This window comes from Eubalaena glacialis, chromosome 15, assembly GCF_028564815.1.
Source record: "Eubalaena glacialis isolate mEubGla1 chromosome 15, mEubGla1.1.hap2.+ XY, whole genome shotgun sequence".
NCBI classification, from domain to species: Eukaryota; Metazoa; Chordata; class Mammalia; order Artiodactyla; family Balaenidae; genus Eubalaena; species Eubalaena glacialis.
In genome coordinates this window covers 29,008,535-29,014,722 of record NC_083730.1, presented here as the reverse complement: position 1 = coordinate 29,014,722, position 6,188 = coordinate 29,008,535, and positions in this window count along the sequence as shown.

The window sequence follows — 6,188 nt, the reverse complement described above, 5'->3', positions numbered from 1 at the left end:
GTTTGCTAAAAAAATCAGCAATGCAGATCTTGAAGGAATCTAAACAAATATAGTGAATGAAAGACTCTTAAAGAAGTGAATATAAGTCCTATAATAGTCTGCTTTCACAGCTCTTAAAATTGAACTATGAAATACATATAATAGGTCAGAGCAGACATATGCAAAGTCATCTAAAAGAAAAGAATACTTCCAGATCTGACCTTAACCTTATTAAGTATTAACCAGGTAGGTGTTAACATAGCTGAAGCAAGCTTACATCTGATGCAGTAGCAGGTCAACCACTGAAACTTAGGATTTGGAGGCAAACATACACAGGGGTCTTCAGCACAGGGGGTGGTGGTCCAAGAACAGGTGTCAAGGGAGATCTCTGTGGTGGAAAAGGATGCACTGGGGTATCATGGTTTAGCTAATGATCATTTAATCAAGCAGCAAATGCCTCTTATATAATCCTGTATGCACAAGCTATCTGGCTTCCTGTGTAGATTTGTCTTCCAGAGGAAAAATGTACTTGTCCACACTCATGAGTTTCTGATCCTCGATAGTTACATTTCTCATTTTAATTAATAATTTAATTCAGATACATAAGTCTTTTAAAGTTTTATTTGACAGTATATGTCAACAAAAAGCAAATCACCCATGGTGTTCCAACAAAGTTAAATTTCTGAGGCTACAAAGGTGGGTGGGGTTGGGGGTAGTCAGGGAAGGCCTCCCTGAGGACATGACATTTAGGCTGAGACCTAAAAAATAGACTGGAGTTGCACAGGTGGAGGAAGGTAGAGGATGGAGGGAGCAGAGTTCTTGGTGGAAGAAGTCCTCATGGCCTTTAAGCCTTGAGACAGGAAGGAGATTGGTGCTCTCAAGGAGGGAAAGAAGATCAATGTGGCTAGAGCATGATGAAGGGAAAAAGCATCAGAGTGAACCCAGAAAACCAGTTAGAAGGCCACTGCAATAGTGCGGAAAAGAGGAGGTTGGATTGGACTCCAGTGGTGGCAGAGGGGATGGAGAGAAGTCCATGGGAATGGAGGGTCATTCTCTTCCCATGCTCCACACTCTTCCTGAACAAGCCCATCTTTCTCAAGCTCCAACCCAGACCCTATGTCCAACTGTCTACAGGGACCATGCCAAAAATGTCCCCTCAGTTTCAACACATCTAAGACAAAACTCATCTCAACTATTCTGCTCCCTCCCATGGTGGCTCGGTGGAGGCAGCACCCTCCAGCCAACCACACAAGCCAGAAACACTGTGCCAGCCCTGACTCATTCCCTCACCTCTAGGTGACAGCCACATTCTAGGGATTCTACCTCCTGGACAGCCCCATTCATTCATCAATTGGCAAATATTTATTGAATGACTATTTATTACATAATAGGAACCAGGACTACAATAGTGCACCAGACAGTCATAATTTCTTCCCTCAACAAGAGCCTTATGAGGTGAACCGACAAGTAAATGAGTAGATGGAGGAGTGTGGTGATGAGGATGAGAGATACCAAGTGACAAGTTTGAGGGAAGAGTATTCCACTAACCTCTTCTTTCCAAGAAACAGAAAACAGGAACATATTAAATATCAGGCATCATACCAGTCAGGATGCTTTTGGCTGCCAGCAACAGAATACCTGATAAAAAGTGGTTTAAACAGCATCCTAAAAGTAGGAATTTCTGTTCCAAGTTCGATGTAGCTGCTCAACGATGTCATCAAGGATGTGACCTCTTTCCACCCATCATCATTCTCAGCATCCTCAGATGACTTCACTTTCATCCTCAGGTTTGTTATCTCTTGGTTCCAAAATAGCTGCCTTATTTGCAGACATCACAACCACATCAGGAAGAAGGAGGAAACCAGAGATGCAAGAGAGTCATTCTCTCACGTTTCTCTCTTCTTATCAGGGAGAAAAATCTTTCCCAGAAGCTCTCCAAAAATACTTTCCCTTGGGACTTCCCTGGTGGTGCAGTGGTTAAGAACCCGCCTGTCAATGCAGGGGACACAGGTTTGATCCCTGGTCCAGGAAGATCCCACATGCCGAGGAGCAACTAAGCCCATGTGCCACAACTACTGAGCCTGCACTCTAGAGCCCATGAGCTACCTCCTGGACAGCCCCCATTCAGTGGGCAACTACTGAAGCCCACTCGCCTAGAGCCTGTGCTCTGCAACAAGAGAAGCCACCACAATGAGAAGCCCGCGCACCCACTCGCCACACGCAGCAAGTGCCCACGTGCAGCAACTAAGACCCAATGCAGCCAAAAATAAATAAAATAAAATAAAATAGTTTATTAAAAAAATAAAAATACTTTCCCTTGAGTCCTTTTGGCAGAACTGGGTCATATGGCCATTCCTGGCTACAAAGGAGTCTGGGAAAGCATCTATCTGGCACAGTTCTATTATTTGCAGGACACTTGTCAGCCTCTATTATTGCAAGTGAGCTCTGCCATATTGCAGCAAAAGCAAGAGGACTGGCTACTGGACAGGCACCAACATGCCTGCCTCAGTGGTATATGGTACTACTATACAGCATACAGTACCTTTGTGCCCAGACCACACTGGAGAGAGGCCATGGTGACAGACAAGACTGTCTATTTTGGGATTCACAAAGATTTGGGACAGAGACCTAAACTAATACCTTTTACACAGTGATACTTTGTTGAATACTTACTGAAATATTCCCAGAGTACTTTAGATACCCCAGCCTCATACAAGGTTTTATAGCCTCTGACTAATAGGATTCTAAACAAAGGGTGAGACAACCAGTGATAATGATCAAAGCAACGAAAGCTTAGGGTCCATTCATGTTCTAATCAGCCCTCTTAATCCAACAGCTGAATCCTCTAAATCATTCCACGTTGGAAGGTCCTTTTTGAAACAGCTGAGTTTCAATTCAGTTCCAGCTCAATGAAACACTGAAAACAAATGTCCGACATTTTCTACTTCTTGGTTCCAAACAAACAATGAGAAAGCCAGTTTTTTCCTGTTTGGGTTGGGTCCGTGGGATCCTAGTCCATAGAAGCTTTGAATTATAGCACAGTGACATGCAAGGACTTGAAGGGATAGAAATGAAGCACAGAGGAAAGTTGGCACAATACCAGGAAACCTGGTTAAAATTAAGTCCATCAGACCAAGGAAACAATAGCAGCCAGGACATGAGTTAGTGACCCAAGAGCAAGCACATCTTAGGCCAACAACACAGGCCGGCCACAGGAGGAGCCAATCCAACAAGGAGGACTTTCTACATTCTGAGACCCCAGGTTGGCTTCTCAGTAAGAGGCTAGATCTGTGATAGCAACTAGCCACACACAGCACTTGAAATAAAGCTAGCCCAAATTGAGGTGGGCTTTAAGTATAAAATACACACTGGATTCAAACATGAAGAACAAAAAAACATGTAAAATATCTCGATAATTTTTTTTTAAGATTTATTATTTATTTATTTATATTTATTTTTGGCTGCGTCGGGTCTTAGTTGCGGCACACAGGATCTTCATTGAGGTGTGCAGCATCTTTAGTTGCAGCGTGCAAGCTCTTTGTTGTGGTCCGCGGGCTTCTCTGCAGTTGCGGTGTGTGGGTTTTCTCTTCTCTAGTTGTGGTGCGCAGGCTCCAGGGCATGTGGGCTTTGTAGCTGTGGCGTGTGGGTTCCAGAGCGCGTGGGCTCTGTAGTTTGCGGCACGCAGGCTTTAGTTGAGGCTCGTGAGCTCAGTAGTTGTGGTACGCAGGCTTAGTCGCCCCGCAGCATGTGGGATCTTAGTTCCCTGACCAGGGATCAAACCCGCGTCCCCGAAAAACAAATACCGTATGCTAACACATATATATGGAATCTAAAAAAAAAAAAAATATCGTTCTGAAGAACCTAGGGGCAGGACAGGGATTAAGACGCAGACGTGGAGAGTGGACTTGAGGACACGGGGAGGGGGAGGGGTGGGCTGGGACGAGGTGAGAGAGTGGCACAGACATATATACACTACCAAATGTAGAATGGATGGCTGGTGGGAAGCAACTGCATAGCACACAGAGATCAGCTCAGTGCTTCGTGACCACTTAGAGGGGTGGGATAGGGAGGGTGGGAGGTAAACACAAGAGGGAGGGGATATGGGGATATATGTATACATATGGCTGATTCACTTTGTTATACAGCAGAAGCTAACGCACCATTGTAGAGCAATTATTTTCCAATAAAGATGTTGAAAAAAAAATCATTATGGTGTGACAGCCACCATCATCCATTTTAAAAGTACAAGACAAGCTCTTTAACAATCAGACATTTTACATCATTCCTTTTACTCCTTGTAATTATATTTCCATTTCACTTCTCCCACAGAATTTTATCCTGATGTAATACATTGATATTTTTATGCTTGACAGTCTTTTATTGATCACTCTCTCATATATCACAGCAACAAAACATGTATGCAAATTTGTTTAAAATTTGTTTCCTATAACCGTAAATAATAAATAATTATTTAAAAAAAAAAAAGTGTCCCCTGCATTGTAAGGTGATTCTTTACCACTGGACCACCAGAGAAGTCCCTCGATAATTATATTGATTAAAAGTTGAGATGACAATATTTTGGATACAATGGGTTAAATAAAATATATTATTAAATTAATTTTACCTTTAAAAAAATTTTTAATGTGGCCACTAGAAAATTTTAAATTATATATATGACTTGCATTTGTGACTCACATTATATTTCTATTGGGCAGTACTGGGCTAGACCATTCCCAAGCCCTGGGCTCTAAGAGGTACCAAGACCCTAAGATGCCTTCACCAGCAGCCCCCTCCCATAGAGCCTGAAATTTCTCCATTGAAGTCTCAGTAAAAGAGCATTACGTTGTGACAGCAGCAACTCATTAAGATCTCAGATATTAGAGCCCTGGTGGAATTAGTTTATCTGGTCTCTTCCCATCTAATAGCTGGTAAGAACAAATCCTACAGGAAAGAGATTCTAGACAGATTAGTTTTGATGGGAAATCCAAGAAGGTGGTCATCCAGAACTAAGACGGTGAGCATGCAAAGGGAGGGAAAGAGGAGGAGAGACAAATAAAAAGAAAGCAAGGACAATGCATGATTAAAACACATTCCCCACTGAGCACATCACCATGAAGAGAAAAGGCAGTAGAAAACAAAAGAGAGAAAAGGCAGTAGGCGAGGACCAGGGAGTTTAATCAGGTGTGTGCCTATGCCAGCAGGGCAGTGTATGGGGTCCACGTGGGATAAGAAGCAGCTTTCCTACTCCATGCCGTTTAGAACATGGTTACTTCCTCTTCTCCTAATCTTGAAATCCCAGCTTGCCTGCCCTAATGGCCATTTGTTGTTTCCATCTCCCCAACATACTTCCCACCATCTTCTGGTAACAGCACCTCCCTTTCCTTAGGAAATCTGTTTCTTCCCCATCCATGGGATTCTCTTGGGGCTGCCAGCCTCAACACCCTGCTCCCAGGCACAGGAAAGTCAAAGGACTCAGACCTGGTTTATCATATACTCCAATCCCCTGGCCACAGGGATTGGCCCAGGGAATAGCCACCTGACCCAAGCTGAGCCAATCAGATTCTGCCCTGCAGGAATTTGAAATCTGAGCAGACATCCAGGATAGAAGGAAATTGGAGCTGGGTCTGACAACAGTGATCTGGAGAAAGGCTCTGAAATACTCGAGTCACCATGGCTTCTCCCCGCAGCCCACCCCCTGAGGCCAGGTTACTATTACTTTCACATAGTGAACTATCCCCATATCTTTCCATTAAACTCACTTGGTACTTAGGTGAGTCAGAATTTGTTTCTGTTGTTGCAACCAACAACCAAAACTGATACAGAATATTGCAAGTGACATACCTAGAAGATGAAATAAGGTAAGATGGGGTGGGCAGCTGAGGGAAGACACTCTCCCCCATAGATCCCCAACCCAGGCTGGGAATCTGATAATCCCTGATACATGGTTAAACTATTAACTGATGTATGTCGTGACCCAAACCATGTGTCCCCATGGTGAAAGCTTTAGAAAAGGCTTTGGCAGAAAAATGTTAGCATATTGGAGTACTCTGGTTACTTTTGGGGGCTTACATTAAAGCAGGATGCACGGGCCTGTTGAGATTGTCTTTCTGCCTTTAGCAAATGCAACAGATCCCTGGAGTTGAATAGCTGTGCACTCCTCCTGTACACGTTATTAAGCTATTGGTTCTCAGCTCCAAATGCACCCTTCT